The sequence below is a fragment of the Eubalaena glacialis genome, chromosome 5 (assembly GCF_028564815.1).
Source record: "Eubalaena glacialis isolate mEubGla1 chromosome 5, mEubGla1.1.hap2.+ XY, whole genome shotgun sequence".
NCBI lineage: Eukaryota > Metazoa > Chordata > Mammalia > Artiodactyla > Balaenidae > Eubalaena > Eubalaena glacialis.
Genome location: NC_083720.1, coordinates 124029880 through 124051205, shown reverse-complemented (window position 1 = coordinate 124051205; position 21326 = coordinate 124029880).

The window sequence follows — 21326 nt, the reverse complement described above, 5'->3', positions numbered from 1 at the left end:
AAAACAAAGAATCTAATCTATAATTTTTCAATTCTTTAAGTTGCCACATGGAAAGAAAGCACAGTATAAAAAATGGAGAGAAAGACTGTTGTGTTATTCTTGAAGACTGTTAGGCTCAAGGTTACCAGCCAAGCATAATTCTTGTTAAATTCTTCCATTACCACCTAATCCTGTTTATGTCAAGAACACCTTTAATAGAATGTCACTTCAAATCACTGAAATACAAAGACAAGCACTGTAATTTAAATTAGCTACAAAATGAATACCCTTTCTAGAGGGACCCCTGAGCTAGCAAATACACAAGTGACAATGCATGTTGCCTCTGACATTTCCCTAGAAGCCACAGCCATTAACTTGATGCATACCATCCCCCAAAAAAGGTCCCTTCTTTTTTTCTGGGACATAGGTCAGAGTGTTCTCCTCCTTTCTGAAGGAGGTTTTGGGTACTTATCCAGGAAAAAAATTGTGGTTTCTAGCACTATTGTTTAATTTTAGTCTCTGTCTAAAAAGGGAGGATTTGACTTATCTATGCAATTCCTGAGTGTTAGTTCTGCGGTGCAGGTGTTTTGATATTCCCAAGGGACTTTGGCTATCTTCAGTGAGTAGTGTAATTCCATGAGAGGAACTTTCCAAATACTTGACTGCCCAGATGTAATTGAAGAGATCTGTACCAGCTTCTTTAATACTGCACTGGTCGTAATATATATATGTATGGTCTTGTATGTGGTTGGCCATTGGCAGAGACAAAAAAATACAACAGAGTAAAATTCATTGATAGGTCCTCAAAGAAACAATGTGAAGAATAAATCTCTAAAAATGAAACCCCTTATGGGAATATCATATGATTTTTCAGTAACTCATTTATCACATTGATAAAGCAAGGATATAAATTGTTGACTATGCCCTTTGATGACAAGAACAAACCCAATGATTGTTCTTAGCCATAAATTGGGAAAGTGGAATAGTCTTTGATTCTAGAAATAACTGACATTTATGGAAACCATTGTTAGGATGGCTAATAGAATTTATTTCATGGCCAACAAATTCCCATGGCAAATTTACCATCTGATAGGTAACTTACCATTAGACGTACTTTGCAAATGCAAAACCACAACAGCATTTTCCCTTTGTCTCTATCATGTGTACTACAGAACTTTGAGTGTCATAACTGAGTGTTCCACCTTCCAGAACTACCTGGACATCAAAGAGGATGAGATAGGAAAAGAGGATGCAGAGTCACATTTCCACCTATCTCTAATACAATAGAGTACTGAATGGAAGTGCACTGTAAGATATATTCTTTTTTTTAATTTGCTCTAATTTCTTATTTTGAAAAGTTTCAAATATACAGAATAATTACAAGAATATTACAATGAATATTCACACCCGTCACCTAGATTCTCTAGTTCTTTCACATTGTCATATTTGCTACATTCTCTTTTTCTTTTTTGATTTCTCCTTTTTATTCTTTTCTGAATCTTAGTTGCTGATATATAACTCTTTACCCCTAAATACTTCAGCGTGTATCTCTTTTTTTTTTCCCATTTTTTTTAAACATCTTTATTGGAGTATAATTGCTTTACATTGTTGTGTTAGTTTCTGCTGTATAACAAAGTGAATCAACTATACGTATACATATATATCCATACCACCCCCTCTTGCATCTCCCTCCCACCCTCCCTATCCCACCCCTCTAGGTGGTCACAAAGCACCGAGCTGATCTCCCTGTGCTATGTGGCTGCTTCCCACTAGCTCTCTACTTTATATTTGGTAGTGTATATATGTCCATGCCACTCTCTCACTTCTTCCCAGCTTACCCTTCCCCCTCCCCATGTCCACAAGTCCATTCTCTACATCTGTGTCTTTATTCCTGCCCTGCCCCTAGGTTCTTCAGAACTTCTTTTTTTTTTTTTTTTTTAGATTCCACATATATGAGTTAGCATACGGTATTTGTTTTTCTTCTTCTGACTTACTTCACTCTGTATGACAGATTCTAGGTCCATCCACCTCACTGCAAATAACTCAATTTCGTTTCTTTTTATGGCTGAGTAATATTCCATTGTATATATGTGCCACATCTTCTTTATCCATTCATCTGTTGATGGACACTTAGGTTGCTTCCATGTCCTGGCTACTGTAAATAGTGCTGCAATGAACAGTGTGGTACATGACTCTTTTTGAATTATGGTTTTCTTAAGGTATATGCCCAGTAGTGGGATTGCTGGCTTGTATGGTAGTTCTATTTGTAGTTTGTTAAGGAAACTCCATACTGTTCTCCGTAGTGGCTTTATCAATTTACCTTGCCACCAACAGTGCAAGAGGGTTCCCTTTTCTCCACACCCTCTCCAGCATTTATTGTTTGTAGATTTTTTGATGATGGCCATTCTAAACAGTGTGAGGCGATACCTAATTGTAGTTTTGATTTGCATTTCTCTAATGATTGGTGATGTTGAGCATCTTTTCATGTGTTTGTTGGCAATCTGTATATCTTCTTTGGAGAAATGTCTATTTAGGACTTCTGCCAATTTTTGGATTGGGTTGTTTGTTTTTTTGATATTGAGCTGCATGAGCTGCTTGTATAGTTTGGAGATTAATCCTTTGTCAGTTGCTTCATTTGCAAATATTTTCTCCCATTCTGAGGGTTGTATTTTTGTCTTGCTTATGGTTTCCTTTGCTGTGCAAAAGCCTTTAAGTTTCATTAGCACTTGTTGTCTCTCAGATAGTTTTCTCTGTGATCCAAAAAAAAGTGGAAATTATTTTTTAAAGATTTGTTAAGAAGGTAAAGAAAGATGGTGTGTTTCCTTTGGTCTTAAACTTTGAGGTGGGGGATGGTGTTTGGTAACAAGCTGGTAGTACCAGAAGACACTGAAAAGTCTCTAACTAGATAACAAACTATTCCACCTTCTCCATTCTTTTCTCATTATTTCCAACCTATTTAATTTCCTTCCTCATGAAGTCTTTTGAAGAGGATTGAACTTCCCCCTCCTTTGTATGCCTTTTCAGCTATCATTGAGACTTATTTTCCCCTCTGGTGGTTGCCCTTAAGGAGTTTTACCTGTACAGAATATCAGAAAGAGGGGGCCATTTATTTGGAATGATGTTGTGATTATCTAAACTTCAGAGTTGCTATTAAAAAATTAGGCACACTTCAGCCTATTCTTGAGATTATTTTTTCTACAAATGGTTTCCCTCTCCTTATTTAAAAACAAAAGGACTAAAATCTACTAATATTCAAAATTGAGAAGTGATGTTTCAGCATTAAATGTATCAAGAAGAAAAGGTAACTTACAGACCTTTCTATAGGAACCACACAAATAAGGGTTCTGCTCTATTAAATTTGTCTCATTTTTAATCAAAATAATCCATGTACATAATTTTTCACAAGCCAAATAACACACAAAAACTCATGACTGAAACAAAAGCAATCCCATTCCCATGTCTGAGTCCTGCTTCAAGGTGACATTCACTGTAAGTATATTTAACACTTTCATGTTTCTCTTCATATTTCTAAATATAAGTTTATGTTTTATTTCTAAATAGAATAGAATTTTTAATCCTAGATATTATTTTTTGACTGTCTTTTCTGGTAGATGAGAATTTTGCACTTTCATTTACCCCTGTTCCACCACACACTTTCCCACGTGCTAATATAGCAATACCAAAATTTTTGGTTAATACTCAGAAAGCATTAACCTTAAAAGAAAAATATTGACCAACTGCATGTCATCAAAACTAAATATTCTGCTAATGAAAATCCCCCATTAAGAAAATAAACAGGCAAGACTCAGGCTAGAGAAAATATTCTTAACACAAATATCTGGCAAAGCATAACCCAGCAAGTAGGCTTGTTGTCCTTGTGCAACAGAAAGAACAAATAAAGAGGCAATGGTCTTTTTCAGAAAGAGAAAAGGCTATACTGCAAGGCAGCCAAGAAAGGAGACAGGAGGCAATGCTCAGGTCTGTCTCCACATCACCTTTCTGAGTGGAAGTAGTATTTATTGAGTGGAAGTGGTATTTATTTGAGTGGAAGTGGTATTTATTGTGGAAGTAGAGAGTAGGAGAGGTAGGAAGCTTGGAAGTGATTGGTGGAAAGTAACCATAAGTTTCAAGAATTCCTTGTGCAGGTGTGTCTGTCCATCACGTGTCTTCATAGATCACATGTACAGATTCAGAAAGGTTCTGTGTGTTGCATATGGTGGATTTTCAGCCTATGGCATCTAAAGTTTGCTATCATCATTCTAGTCCCTCAACGCACCTGCACGAAGCTCACTCTAAGGGGCTGTCAGCAAGTTGTCTGCATTTCTGTGGTTTCCCTATTCTGCAAAACAAGCTTGGGCATCTTAGTTAATTGTTTTGTTTCATTTCTGTTTCAAACTTATGTGTCTTGAGTGTGCAAGATGCAGGATATGGTTTCAAAAGGCTACACCCCCCCCCCCAGAATATATAAAGAACTGTCAATGAAAAATTAATCAGTGGATCTAAGAAAGAAATGGAAAATTTTATTCGAGCCAAATTGAGGATCATAACCAGGAAACAGACTCTCAGAAAGCTCCGAGAACTGTTCCGTCCATAAGAATTCAAGGCACAGTTACATAAGCTTTTTGAGACAGAGGGCTGTACACTAAATGATGTGTTATTGACAATTTACACAATCCAGATCTGCAAGTACAAAGTGGTGGATCATTGTGACCCCTTAAAAAATCAACAAGGGATGTTATCTTTAAAGGAGTTGTCTTGTTGATGTTAGTAGAATGTTGCTCTTTATGACTGAGCAGGTATTTCTGCTGATGGAGGAGGTTTGGTCAATGTATAATGCTGATATACAATGCACAGTACAGGGAAGAGAGGAGGACAAATGGAAGAGAAAATTTTTTATGTTTAAATTTTTCTTGTCTTGCCATAAAATACAAATTTTATTGTACAGAACTCTTACAATTTTATAATAAAAAGACAAAGAACGCAATGTGTGAAAGATTTGACAGATACCTCACCAGAGAAGATACACAAATTGCCAGTAAAGACCTGAAAATGTGCTCAACATCATTAGTCATCATGGAAATGCAATTCAAACCCACAGTGACAATCTACTACATACCAACTAGAATGGTTGCAATGAAAAAGATAATACCAGACATTGGAGAGGATGTGGATCAACTAGAACTCTGATTCATTGCTTTTGGGTGTATTAAATAGTATAATAACTTTGGAAGACAGTTTGGAAATTTCTTATGAAGTTAAGCATGTACTTATATTTATCAACTCAGCAACTGCACTCCTAGGTACAATAATTTTTATTTGTAATATCCCCAAACTGGAAACAGACCAGGGGTCCACCAACAAAGAAGAGATTAACAAAATGTGGTATAGTCATACAATTAAAAACTACACCATAAGAAAAAGGAATGAGGAGATAGTTTCAAGATGGCAGAGGAGAAGGATGTGTGCTCACTCGCTTTTGCAAGAGCACGGAATCACAACTAACTGATGAACAAGCATTGACAGGAAGACACTGGAACTCACCAAAAAAGATACCCCACATCCAAAGACAAAGGAGAAGCCATAATGAGACGGTAGGAGGGGTGCAATCACAATAAAATCAAATCCCATAACCACTGGGTGGGTGACTCACAAACTGGAGAACAATTTTACCACAGAAGTCCACCCACTGGAGTGAAGGTTCTGAGCCCCACATCAGGCTTCCCAACCTGGGGGTCCAGAAATGGGAAGAGGAGTTCACAGAGAATCAGACTTTGAAAGCTAGCAGGATTTGATTGCAGGACTTCGACAGGACTGGGGGAAACAGAGACTTCACTCTTGGAGGGCACACACAAAGTAGTGTGCGCATCAGGACCCAGGGGAAGGAGCAGTGAGCCCATAGGAGACTGAACCAGACCTACCTGCTAGTGTTGGAGGGTATCCTGCAGAGGTGGGGGGGGGTGGCTATGGCTCAATGTAGGGACAAGAACACGGGCAGCAGAAGTTCTGGGAAGTACTCCTTGGCATAAGCCCTCCAGAGTCTGCCATTAGCCCCACCAAAGAGCCCAGGTAGGCTCCAGTGTTGGGTCGCCTCAGGCCAAACAACCAACAAGGAGGGAACTCAGTCCCACGCATCAGCAGACAAATGGATTAAAGTTTTACTGAGCTCTGCCCACCAGAGCAACACCCAGCTCTACCCACCACCAGTCCCTCCTATCAGGAAGCTTGCACAAGCCTCTTAGATAGCCTCATCACCAGAGAGCAGAGAGCAGAAGCAAACAGAACTACAATCCTGTAGCCTGTAGAATGAAAACCACATTCACAGAAAGACAGACTAAATGAAAAGACAGAAGACTATGTACCAGATGAAGGAACAAGATAAGACCCCAGAAAAACAACTAAATGAAGTGGAGATAGTCAACCTTCCAGAAAAAGAATTCAGAATAATGATACTGAAGATGATCCAGGACCTCGGAATAAGAATCGAGGCAAAGATCGAGAAGATGCAAGAAATGTTCAACAAACACCTAGAAGAATTAAAGAACAAACACCTAGAAGAATTAAAGAACAAACAAACAGATGAACAATACAATAACTGAAATGAAAAAGACACTAGAAGGAATCAATAGCAGAATAACTGAGGTAGAAGACCAGATAAATGACCTGGAAGACAGAATGGTGGAAATCACTGCCACGGAACAGAATAAAGAAAAAAGAATGAAAAGAAATGAAGACAGCCTGAGAACTCTGGGACAACATTAAACACACCAACATTCACATTATAGGGGTCCCACAAGGAGAAGAGAGAGGGAAAGGACCTGTGAAAATATTTGAAGAGATTATAGTTGAAAATTTCCCTAACATGGGAAAGAAAATAATGACCCAAGTCCAGGAAGTGCAGAGTCCCAGGCAGGATAAACCCAAGGAGAAACATGCCGAGACACATAGTAATCAAATTGACAAAAATTAAAGACTAAGAAAAATTATTAAAAGCAACAAGGGAAAAATGACAAATAACATACAAGGGAACTCCAATAAGGTTAACAGCTGATTTCTCACAGAAACTCTACAATCCAGAAGGGAGTGTCATAATATATATAAAGTGATGAAAGGGAAGAAGCTACAAACAAGATTACTCTACCCACCAAGGATCTCATTCAGATTTGACAGAGAAATCAAAAGCTTTACAGACAAGCAAAAGCTAAGAGAATTCAGCACACCAAACCAGCTCCACAACAAATGCTAAAGTAACTTCTCTAAGTGGGAAACATAAGAGAAGAAAAAGACCCACAAACCACCCCCCCCCCCCACAAAATAATTAAGAAAATAGTAATAGGAACATACATATTGATAATTACCTTAAATGTGAATAGATTAAATGCTCCACCCATAAGACACAGTCTCGTTGAATGGATACAAAAACAAGACCCATATATATGCTGTCTACAAGAGACCCACTTCAGACCTAGGGACACATACAGACTGAAAGTGTGGGGATGGAAGAAGATATTACTTGCAAATGGAAATCAGAAGAAATCTGGAGTAGCAATACTCATATCAGATGAAATAGACTTTAAAATAAAGAATGTTGCAAGAGATAAGGAAGGACACTATATAATGATCAAGGGATCAATCCAAGAAGAAGATATAACAATTATAAATATATATGCACCCAACATAGGAGCACTTCAATACATAAGGCAAATGTTAACAGCTATAAAAGAGGAAATTGACAGTAACACAATAATAGTGGGGGATTTTAACACCTCACCAATGGACAGATAATCCAAACAGAAAATTAATAAGGAAACACAAGCTTTAAATGACAGAAGAGACCTGATATATTTAATTGATATTTACAGGACATTCCATCTGAAAACAGCAGATTACACATTCTTCTCAAGTGCACACAGAACATTCTCCAGGATAGATCACATCTTGGATCACAAATCAAGCATCAGTAAATTTAAGAAAATTGAGATCATATCAAGCATATTTTCTGACCACAACACTACAAGATTAGAAATAAATTACAGGGAAAATAATGTAGAAAACACAAACACATAGAAGCTAAAAAATATGCTACTAAATAACCAAGAGATCACTGAGGAAATCAAAAAATACCTAGAGACAAATGACAATGAAAACACGATGATCCAAAACCTATGGGATGCAGCAAAAGCAGTTCTAAGAGGGAAGTTTATAGCAATACAATCCGACCTCAAGAAGCAAGAAAAGTCTCAAAAAAAAAATCTAAACTTATACCTAAAGGAACTAGAGAAAGAAGAACAAACAAAACCCAAAGTTAGTAGAAGGAAAGAAGTCATAAAGATCAGAGCAAAAATAAATGAAATAGAAACAAAGAAAACAATAGCAAAGGTCAATAAACTAAAAGCTCGTTCTTTGAGAAGATAAACAAAATTGATAAACCTTTAGCCAGGCTCATCAAGAGAAAGAGGGAGAGGACTCAAATCAATAAAATTAGAAATGAAAAAGGAGAAGTTACAACAGACACTGCAGAAATACAAAGCAACATAAGAGACTACTACAAGCAACTATATGCCAAGAAAATGGACAACCTGGAAAATATGGACAAATTCTTAGAAAGGTATAACCTTCCAAGACTGTACCAGGAAGAAATAGAAAATATGAACAGACCAATCGCAAGTAATGAAATTGAAACTGTTATTAAAAATCTTCCAACAAACAAAAGTCCAGGACCAGATGGCTTCACAGGTGAACTCTATGAAACATTTAGAGAAGAGCTAACACCCATCCTTCTCAAACTCTTGCAAAAATTTGCAGAGGAAGGAATACTCCCAAACTCATTCAATGAGGCCATCACCCTGATAACAAAACCAAACAAAGATACTACAAAAAAGAAAATTACAGAGCAATATCATTGATGAACATAGATGCAAAAATCCTCAATAAAATACTAGCGAACAGAATCCAACAACACATTAAAAGGATCATACCATGATTGAGTGGAACTCATCCCAGGGATGCAAGGATTCTTCAATATACACAAATCCATCAACATGATACTCCGTATTAACAAACTGAATAATAAAACCATGTGATCATTGCAATAGATGCAGAAAAAGTTTTGACAAATTTCAACACCCATTTATGTTAAGAACTCTCCAGAAAGTGGGCATTGAGGGAACATACCCCAACATAATAAAGGCCATATAAGACAAATCCACAGCAAACATCATTCTCAATGGTGAAAAACTGAAAACCTTTCCTTTAAGGTTAGGAACAAGACAAGGTTGTCCACTCTTGCCACTATTATTCAACATAGTTTTGGAAGTCCTAGCCATGGCAATCAGAGAAGAAAAAGAAAAAAAATGAATACAAATTGGAAAAGAAGAATTAAAACCATCACTGTTAGCAAATGACATGATACTATACACAGATAATCCTAAAGATGCCACCAGAAAACTACTAGATCTAATCAATGAATTTAGTAAAGTTGCAGGATACAAAATTAATGCACAGAAATCTGTTGCATTCCTATACACTAACAACGAAAGATCAGAAGGAGAAATTAAGGAAACAATCCCATTCACCATTGCAACAAAAAGAATAAAATACCTAGGAATAATCCTACCTAAGGAGGTAAAAACATGTACTCAGAAAACTATAAGACACTGATGAAAGAAATCAAAGTTGAAACAAACAGATGGAAAGATATACCATTTTCTTGGATTGGAAGAATCAATATTGTGAAAATGGCTATTCTACCCAAAGCAATCTACAGATTCAATGCAATCCCTATCAAATTACCAATGGCATTTTTGCAGAGCTAGAACAAAAAATCTTAAAATTTGTATGGAGACACAAAGACCCTGAATAGCCAAAGCAATCTTGAGAGAAAAAACTGAACTGGAGGAATCAGGCTCCCTGATTTCAGACTATACTACAAAGCTACAGTAACCAAGATAATATGGTACTGGTACACAAACAGAAAAATAAATCAATGGAACAGGATAGAAAGTGCAGAGATAAACCCACGCACATATGGTCAACTAATCTATGAAAAAGGAGGCAAAGATATACAATGAAGAAAAGACAGTCTCTTCAATTTGTGGTGCTGGGAAAACTGGACAGCTACATGTAAAGGAATGAAATTAGTACACTGCCTAACACCATACACAAAAATAAACTCAAAATAGATTAAAGACCTAAATGTAAGGCCAGACACTATAAAACTCTTGGAACAAAAACATAGGCAGAACACTCTATGACATAAATCACAGCAAGATCCTTTTTGCCTCACCTCCTAGAGAAATGGAAATAAAAGCAAAAATAAACAAATGGGACCCAATGAAACTTAAAAGCTTTTGCACAGCAAAGGAAACCATAAACAAGACGAAAAGACAACCATTAGAATGGGAGAAAACATTTGCAAGTGAAGCAACTGACAAAGGATTAATCTCCAAAACTTACAAGCAGCTCATGCAGCTCAATAACAAAAAAACAAAAAACCCAATCCAAAAATGGGCAGAAGACGTAAATAGACACTTCTCCAAAGAAGATATACAGATTGCCAACAAACATATGAAAGGATGCTCAGCATCACTAATCATTAGAGAAATGCAAATCAAAACTATAATGAGGTATCACCTCACACTGGTCAGAATGGCCATCATCAAAAAATCTACAAACAATAAATGCTGGAGTGGGTGTGGAGAAAAGGGAACCCTCTTGCACTCTTGGTGGGAGTATAAACTGATGCAGCCACTATGGAGAACAGTATGGTGGTTCCTTAAAAAACTAAAAATAGAACTAACATACGACCTAGCAATCCCGCTACTGGGCATAAACCCTGAGAAAACCATAATTCAAAAAGAGTCATGTGCCGTAATGTGCATTGCAGCTGTATTTACAATAGCCAGGACATGGAAGCAACCTAAATGTCCATCAACAGATGAATGGATAAAGAAGATGTGGCACATATATACAATGGAATATTACTCAGCTATAAAAAGAAACGAAATTGAGTTATTTGTAGTGAGGTGGATGGACCTAGAGTCTGTCATACAGAGTGAAGTACGTCACAAAGTGAAAAAGAAATACCATATGCTAACACATATATATGGAATCTTAAAAAAAAAAGGTTCTGAAGAACCTAGGGGCAGGACAGGAATAAAGGCACAGACATAGAGAATGGACTTGAGAACACAGAGAGGGGGATGGGTAAGCTGGGACGAAGTGAGAAAGTGGCATGGACATATACACTACCAAATGTAAAATAGGTAGTGGGAAGCAGCCGCACAGCACAGGGAGATTAGCTGGGTGCTTTGTGACCACCTAGAGGGGTGGGATATGGAGGTTGGGAGGGAGACACAAGAAGGAGGAGATATGGGTATATATGTATATGTATAGCTGATTCACTTTGTTATACAGCAGAAAATAACACACCACATTAAAGCAATTATACTCCAATAAAGATGTTAAAAAAAAATAATAAGGTCAACTGATTAGTCACTTAAAAAAAAAATCCATAAGATTTCTATAATATGACCAAAATGCAGCATCATTTATATTAAATGTATAGAAGGTGTGTGGTGCTTGGATCCAGAGAGACATAAAATAAGAGAAGAAATTCAATCATAAAGACTGGCACCTTTCTTCATCAGAAATAAAGCATAATATCAGCAGTCTCATATTAGCATTTAATTTTGGATCAGGCTTTATGCCATTATCAAAGTAGACCACAGTTTGAAAGCACTCAAAATAGATGGTTATTTAAGCAGGAAAAATAAATAGTTGTTTAACCTCATTTAAATAAATACATACATAAATAAATAAAACGTATTCCCCCTGCCCCAAAGATTTTAGGGATTTAAATAATTCATGTTCACAGATATGAACCCAATTTTAAATTGAACTAAGCATACTTAATGAGTGAAGATCATTCACTAGCAAATGTAAAGCAGCTGTACAGTGGGGAAGTGTCTGAGCATTATAAGAACCCTGACTAATGGATTCATTATCATACGGAGCAGGATTTTATAGTGTTTCAAATATGTTAAACTTTTCAAGCCAGGGGACAATTTCTGTTTTGCTGTGATGCCTTAAACAATGGGTTATTCTAAAATATTTAGGCAACATATATTTACTAAGACTCACAGAGGACATAGTCCTACCCAGAGCTGCTTTGCAAATATCAATATAGTGCTGAGACAAATTTGCTAACAAACATATCAATCTCATTTATGTAATTCAGAGTTGTCCTTGTAAGTCCTTGGATGTAGGTCCTCATTTAAATGATATACTTTTTGATTAAAACCTTAAGGACTAATTGTAAAAATACATGAAAAATACTTATTACAGATTTAAAAAATTGGCTTAATCATATTCTTTATTCAAATATAGTTCCAAATCATGCTTGATTATTATTTTTAAAAATTCTATCCTTAAAAGATGGTAATTTTGTAATAACCTATAAGTGAAAAGAATTTGAAAAAGAATATATATATATCACTTTACTGTACACCTGAAACTAACACAACATTGTAAATCAACTATACTTCAATAAAAAAAATTTATTCTCAAAAGATGGTAATTTGATACCACTGAGAACATGTAGGAGCTCCATTTGTAGGTCCTGGTGTTATTTCTAAGAACTGAATCTTTAGCTGAAGCATATTAAAGAAGTAGTTTCAAGGTAACTGGCACTAAAATTGGTGATAAGAATATAATATGAAAAAATACACAACTTCCACGTATTCCTGCTCCAGCTCTCAAGAGACTGAGAACCAGCCCATGATAATGCCATCTTATAAGTCCATGCTAGAGTTACAGAAAATTTGCTATGCCATCTTGGAAGGAGTAAAGAACTTTGGTAGGAAAACAAGGAAGTGGAAAGTGTCTCCAATAGAAAGAACAGCATGTATGATGGCATGAAAACACAGAGCCAAGACGGATATGCTATATTTAGAGATTTGCAGATTCTCCTATATGTCTGAAACACAGAGGCCCAGAACAGTAGTTAGGGTATCAGATGATGAGAAGTAGTTCTTATAGGACAAGTTCAGAGTTTCAGTTTTATCCTACATGAGAACAGAAATCAAAGATTCTTAAGCACGGAACTAATATGTCCATATTTGTGTTTTAGAAAGATTCGTCTGATGCCAGTGACCAAGAAGGCCTTAATATTTCCTTTTGCTTGACTAAACTTTAGACAGATTTCTTCTGGTCTTTAGGGCCCTGACTTCCCTTTTTTAGAGCATTTATTTTAGAAAACTTGTAATTGCAAATTCTTTCTCTGTTTCTTTGAAATGTCTGTAAATATTCTTAAAAGCCTCTTTCCAGTTTTACAACCCAAGGAAGGAATGCCTTTCTCAAGGATCTGGGAGCCACCCGTTTGGAATGTAATCATCAAGGAAGATAGCTCCTCTATCTCCCAGCCTCTGAGGGAGGGTAGGAACCTAACTTCCATGTGTTACTTGTTCCAAAACTACCTCCTGTAATGAAGATAGGAGAAACTTAACTTTTCCATTGGGTAAGGCCAATTAGCAAGTTCTGAACAGCAGGCAGGGTGTCCTACAATTCCTCCCACCCTAGCTCTTCAAAACTCACCAGGCTTTTGTTTCAGTGGAGTTGAGTTCAGTCTCTCGCCCTTATTGCAATAGTCTTGAATAAAGCCTTCCTTGCTTATTAAATTTTCTCCAGTGCAATTTTTTCCTTTGACACCAGTTTGGATAGTGGTTTTATAGATAATGGGTAAGGGGAAGTGGGCACCGGGTGCAGGTGATTAGTTATGAATCCATTACCATAAACGGGCAGAGCTATTGAGACTTCATTAAGAAATTACACAAAGAAGAGCACAAAGTAAGAAATATTACATTTAGAGGGTAGAGTCTATAGGACTTGGTGACCATGGATTTTTAAAGATATGAATGGAGAATGAACTCTCAAGTTTTTGACAAGAATGAAACCTTTTAATATACAAATCAATTTTCACTGCAAAGTAAAGGAGCTGCTACAGTGGAGGATTACTGGACTGAATGTCAATATTATCACATAGTATGAGTGTGTTTCATGTTTGGTAATTGCAATCGTTGTTGCTTTTGTTGTGGTCATCCATGTACAATGCTTGATGTCAGTCTATTTATCTCTTGTAAAAATAAAATACAGTGTGTGTGTGTGTGAAAAAAAAAAAAAAGAATGAAACCTTTTGGTCTAGTGAACCATGCTGAAACTCATTAATGAAGCACATTTTTAAAAATTCACGTATGGAAATGGAGATGGGTACGTGCATTTGTCTCACTGCAACTCCCTGGGTTGCCATCAGGAGGCCTGTACAAGCTACATATGTCAAAGTCTCCCTACAGATCTTGAAGGCATAGGCCATGAGGATAAGAATATGGCAGTAGGCAATGTTGGCAGACCTCATTTTGAGAAATGGAAGTCCTTTCACAGAGTTCTTCCTTTCTGTGCCAACCATGAGTTCTTGTAAATATGTTGCTGGCTGCTGAGGAGTACTGGGGATAAGCATCTTGCATCTGACCTCTACACTGGTCAAGGCAATCTCATCGCAGCTACCATTTGGTTAGATTTAATGTTGGAAGCAAGAGTCCATTTGAGAGATATTGGCAAAAAATAGCATTGAACAGATTCAGATATTCTGCATATTTTCAACCAGAACATAAAACTCTCTGTCTCCCAGGCCATTCTCTATATTTCATCAACAGACGGTGTCACAGCCGATTGCTGTGCTCTTGCACCAGCATATAAAATCTAAAGCAGCTATCCAAGGGTGCATTAAACATAAAACGCCTGAGTCATTCTGTCTTACGTGGAAACATATGGGAATCTTTGCTTCCTAATAAAGAAAACAATGGGGGTGGAGGCAGTCACCATGGGATTAATCTGAATCACAAAGCTTCCAGACTCAGCAAACAGCTTGAAATGTGCAACAGTTTAGGTTGTTAACTTTCAAGTAAAATGGAATTTTGGAGGGAGAGTATTCATTTCCCCCAAATTTCCAAAAAAACTCAATTCCTCATTCCCCCCAAAAACCCAGATGATCCCCTCAGCTTAATATTAAGCTTCTTTAGACATTATTTTATTAATCGTGCTCAGTGCACACTTTGTTTCTCTGAAGGCTAAGCCCAGTTTACTCCCAAATTTTAGCCAACCTCCCACCAAAGAAAGGTCCAGAATGAAGGTGCTTGATTTCATCTTCCCACTTGAAACGTTTTAAGAGTCAGTCTGAGGGGAATGAGGCCATTTGACTCTATCACTGAACTAAAGTGTATTTGGAATGGGGGACAGAAATGCAAGAACAAAGAACAAGTGCTTTGAAACTGGGATGATTCTTAAATTCTGGAGGTTCTTTGCTTGCCTTAGAGACACTTGAACCCGTGGCATCATATCCATGGAACTGTATTTGAGTTGTTGCATGGTGAGCTACACTGTTTCCACTTGGAGAAGTGTGGAGAATGGAAAGAATACTTTTGCCTTCAGAGATGTAAACTTATGGAAGTTTATCCTCTGTGAATGTATGCAAGCTCAATATTAAAACCATAGTTTAGAGAATGGAGCTGATTTGTGCATGTTGACCTCTCTCCCTCCCTCTTTTTCTTCCTTCCTTTCCCCTTTTCCCCCTTCTTCCCTTCCTTCCTTCCTCCCTTCCTTTCTTCCTCTCTCCCTCCCTCCCCCCCTTTTTTCCTTCCTTCCCTTTCTCCTTTTGTCTGTCCTTTCTATCCTTCCTTCTGTAGTGATTAAAGACCACTAAGATGTCCTACTGCTGCTTGATGCTGTTGGTAAATCATTGAGATCTTAAAACAGGTCCAACCTAATGGTCCAAAATTCCATTCATCACTAAAGTCAAAATAAAACTTTAGGGCTTCTAGTCCAAATCCCCTATCTTTGAAGGTCTAGACATAAATCTCGTTGATGGTATTATTTACTATGTTCTAGTTCTAAGTATTGAGAAGCAGTTTATTTTCATGTCAGTAGTCATATAATCAGTGTCCTCTAATGAAATAGAAAAATTGTATTCTTTCCTTCAGTCTTCATAATTCAAAATAACGAACTCCAAACAATTGGACCTCAGGAACACATTTAGTCAGAAAGAATGTGCAATTCTAAGTTGGAGTATGGAAAATGTAGGCTGAAATTGAAAAGATTATTTAACTATCATAAATATTATTTAACTATTACAAATATTATTTAACTTTCACAAATCCTTAGGAACTGACTTATAGCAGATAGTTTTATTTTTCCTGAAGGCATATACTCCTTATTCTACCCACTCATCAACTACCTGCATTTTCTAGGTCATCCATGCCTGTCCTTGATGGCAATACCAACACTGTTCAGTTCCGTTTATGAGAATTCAATGGATGGCAGCACAAGTTCAAACTATAAACAATGGAAAGAAGAGAACAGAAGGTAATGCAGATAATGGGCTTTCACGGCATGGCTCTGATGCATATTGTGACCCAACAAATAGTGTTCTTTCATGTATCTGAGGTTTACATTCCAATTACCAAAAGGCTGCTCCTTTCTCCATTTCAGGTGGGTAAATGCCAAGGCTCCCTCTTCAAATAGGACATATAAACCATCAGTTTCTTGTGAATGACTTTAAGGGTGTGAAATGAATGTTTTACAGCCTTTTGGGCAGGTTAACCATCAAGCGAATAAATTGATTGACTGAACAGTTATTGGACTTTGACAAAGTGCTCGGTCCATCTGCTTGATGGTCAGACATGTGTGCTCTGGAATGAAGAGTATAATGATTTATATCTAAATTAATGTTATGATAAGGTACTTTCATTGTTTACAGTATAAATTAATCACAAATAAATCCTTAATGATGACATGTGCATCTCTGTTAGCATAAGAAGCTTAAAAATTGCCAAAACATCTTCTCTCAGAGATTTTTGTTTTTCAAGGTACAGAAAATTCCAACAAATTATGAATCCCAAAGAAAGAAATAATATTCATAATTCTTGATTTTCATTCACATTTGGTCCCATGTGTGTAAGTCATATTTTTCTGGAAAGGAGATTGAAATAAAGAGGGACAATATGCTAATCAGTAGTTCCAAGATAGTTTTTGTGTGTTTGAATTCCTACAAAGCTGTAAATGTTTCATTTGCATAAAAAATATGCTATGTTAAAATTTTTTTAACTTCTAAATGTAGATGGCCCAATCATTGTTGAAAGCTTCAAAGGACTTGTATGATACTCTAACATTATCACTGTAAATTATGCAGATATTACTATGTGTAGGAAAGGCAGTGTTTTCTATTTAAAAAGGTATGTTTCATTGAAATGTGTATTTTAAGGTCATGCTCTAATATTGCTGAGATCTTTTAAATTCCTAAGTTCTTAAGAAAGTAGTCTAGGTCAAAAGGGAGACTATGGAAGTTTCAAGGTACTAGCAATGTTCTCAAGGGAAGAACTAATGTGTAAAGCTAAGCGTGATATGATATATCAGGGCAATAACTCTTAAGTAGAAGATAGAAAAGAGACCTCAGGAACAACGCAAAAGACGGGTAGTCTGTAGGAAGGATAAAATAGGAAATTATGATGTAACTGGAAAAGTTATCTAGTTTGTTCACACTGTAGATATGTAGACATGTTACATGGTAAGGATCTTTTCCTGCTTCTTACTGTGGATAAGAAAAACAAGGGAAAGTATGACTGAAGGCATGTATAGAATGAAGCATGTTCCTTTTCTATATTATATAAAAGGATTAAAACAGATATAATGGAAAGTCCCCAATTTTTCCTTTGTCTCTTTTCTTTTTTCTTTCTTTTATCTCTTCCTTTCTTGTTTTTCGCTACCTCCATAAACTCCCCCTCATATTTTGTTCAACCAGCAAACTGAAAGGCTTGCAAAAACGGTTCTGGGAGAGTACCGCTATGACAGGTTTTGGGATGGAATTCCACAAACAGTCCTGAGCAGAACCTCGAAACTCAGAAAGCTTCCGACTGCAAGTTTCACAGCAGTTAAAAGACAAAACTGCCACCAGAGCCAAACCACAGGGACAGGTGTCCCAATCTTGTCCTCACCTTCTAAAACTCCAACCTGCTTCCACTTGGGGAGTTACCCGTCTTCAGGTGTTCCTTGATCCTTATCATCTGAATAAAGCCTTTAATCTTGGTCTGAGTCACATTTTTTTTTTTCCTAAAGAATAGTCTATTTATGTCGCTGATAAATGGAAGTCAATGAAAAAATATAAAAACACTACTGGAAAGGAATTCAATACCAGGACTGCTGTGAAGAATCAAAGAAATGTGTAAGATGCCTATGCCTTAAGAAGGTTTTAGTTACAAACTAAAAGATTTAAGGAGTGTGGTTTTCCTCAAGCCTGGGGATATAAATTGAATACATCAGCTCCCTAATTATGAATAAGCACACCCTAACAATCATGTTTGGCCTAATGCAAATAGTATTAAGCAAAAGGTTGTATTTATATAAAGGAATCCATCAGTGAGTGGAAATAACAGTATTCTCCTTTACTCAGGTAAACATCCCTGGGGGGAATTAACCCAGCTAAAACAGTTCCTTTCAACATCTGCCAGATAACTCTATATAGAGGCAACAAACCTAGCAAGAGATAGAGACTGTTATCAAACTATATAAATATTTTTCTTCACTGTTGCTTGGTTAGACCATCATTTAGGTCTCTTCATTACAAAATCCTTTAAAGTTTTTAAAAAATACATATGATTCTTTAGATTCAAGGCACCATAATATTGGCATATTTATACCCTTGTGACCCTCGTTCCAGGGCTTCATGAAGCTCACGAGTTTCTAAAGAGCTTGGAAACCTCTAGGGTAAATATTGTGTTAGAAATAAATTCTTACTTCTCATAAAAACATGTGTCTGTATACTTTAGGCACATAGGTCTATTTCTAACCAGTTTAACTCATATTATCTAGAGAAATCAAAAGGAAGATTCCATGATACACTGAGATATACATACTTAGGAATTCATTTGGAAAGTAATTATGAGAATAAGGTTTGTCTATGCATTCTGTTGTAAGTCAGCATTGATTAAACAATTCCACATGGCTACTTATAATTAAGGGTTCCAGTTTGGCTGTATCCTAAGAGGCCCTGGAGAGTAAGTAGGAAATGAAAGAACATTTAAATGAAATATATTTTATTAAGGTATGGATTTTTTTTCCATTTGTAGGTTTACACTTCATTTGTTTTAGAAAATTAAAGTTTTAACCTAATTTAGGTGAGATAGTGAACTACAATGAACTAATAAAGATAGATTTCTGATTCATCTCTAATTTTGGAAAAAAGTATTGGTGGCATTGATTCTGTATCAAACTACACCAGGACATCATGAATGAAGAAATGTTTCTCTCCTTATTTTACTGTGGTAATTTTGGTCTTGGCTGACATTACGGCAGCCTCCAAAGCTGTAAGAGGGAAGGAACACATATTGAGGGACTGTTTTGTGCCACGTACAATTTAAGGGATGTTTTTCTATAATCCTTAAACAGCATTAAGAAGTAGGCATTATAATCTTGAAAACATGATGCTCAGAAAGGCTAAATAACTCATCCCAGGGAAGAAAACTTACAGATATAAAAATCAACACTGTAAACTAAGCTTTTGTTATTTAGGCACTAGTTTGACAATGACAAGATTAAGTCTCTTGAAATGTGTATTCTGGATTTCCTTTTGTTTTAGTTCTCATTTATTTGATGCATATATGCATAATTGTAATTATAGTAATATGTGCAGTTATAATTATACCATATAGTTATAGTAGTATACATATTAAACTTATAACTTCCCCTAAATGATAGAAAATTCTTTCTCATGTCAAATCCACAACGGGTAGTTCTGATTGTCAGGTAGGTCTTCTAGTGATGATCCCATCAGGCTTCTTCCTTCCATCTTACTGGTCTACCATCCTCAGCACTTGCCTTCCGAGATTTCCCTGTTAGCTGCTTCAAGATGGCAGGAGGGGAAGGAGCAGAGAGGCGTTTTCTCTTTTATAAAGTTGGTCCACTTTTTATTAACCATTTAAGTGTGCAATTCACTGGCATCGATTATATTCACAATGTTGTGAAATCCTCACCACTATTTCCAAATTTTTAAAAAAATATTTTTAAAGGGTGGTAAAAAAACCAAAAAGAATATGCAACAGACTATATGTTGCTCTCTAAGGCTAAAATATCTACTACCCAGGGCTTTACATAAAAAGTTTGCTAATATTTGCTCTAGACTCAAGGAGCTGTCAAAAACAAATGCCCTTGTGACCAAAAGACTCCAAATATCAGATCCACCACTCACTTCTGTGTACCCTGGGTAGTGTTTGTTTGTTTGCTTTAGAAAAGGCTATTTTTTAAGAGCGGTTATATATTCCCAGCAGAAATGAGAGAGTGGTACAGAGATTTCCCCTATACCCCCTCTCTCCACAAGTGCATAACCTCCTCCCTTATTAACATCTCCCAGCAGAGTAGTACATTTGTTAGGATTGTTGAACCTACATCAACACTTCGTAATCACCCCAAATCCATAATTTACCCTAGGGTTCACTCTTGGTATTGCACATTCTATGGGTTTGGACAAACATATAATGACATGTATCCATCACTATGTTATAGTATCACACAGAGTATTTAAAATTAACTACATATCAAAACCGCTAGGTGCAGCCAAAAGAGCACTCAGAGAAAGAATCATACACCTAAATGCATTCACTAGGAAATAAAACCTTGAGAATAAGTACACTTTGTTTTAGTCTCAGAACACTAGAAAAGGAGCAGAAAAATCACCATCCTTTTCTGAGTAGAATGGTACAATTGATAATGATAAAAACAGAGGACTTTCAGTTAAGGTAGTGGAAAACAAAGTTATTCAGACAAACCTCATACTGCTTACAGCTAAAAAAGCTGCATAAATTACTTTATGAATCTTCTTGAAAAGTATAAAATAATTGACACCTAGTAAGAAATTATCAGAAAAAAACTGGAAGGGAAAACAAAGCAGGGATTCCAGAAATAAAGGCAGAACCCAGAAGTTTTTTTGCTTTATGAATGTTTGCCATTTCTAAAAATTTAAACTTTGTGTTTAGGTCCATGAAGTTTAAAGGAGGCAAAATAGACTTCAAAGCCCAAGGTCTGCATAAGATGGGGAGTGTAATGTATATTTCAGGGTAGACTTTCCCCATAATAAATGGTTACACAGTAAAAAACAAGACAGACCTTTTAAGTAAGCCAACGTTTATAGTCTGGGGAGAATGGGAAACTCAAACCTTGAACTTGGTGTAAAACTGTCCTGCTTAGTAACACCTTCAGGGAACTTTGTAAAACATTTGTAAATCCTCTTCAGATAAAGCCTCCTTTTCCTA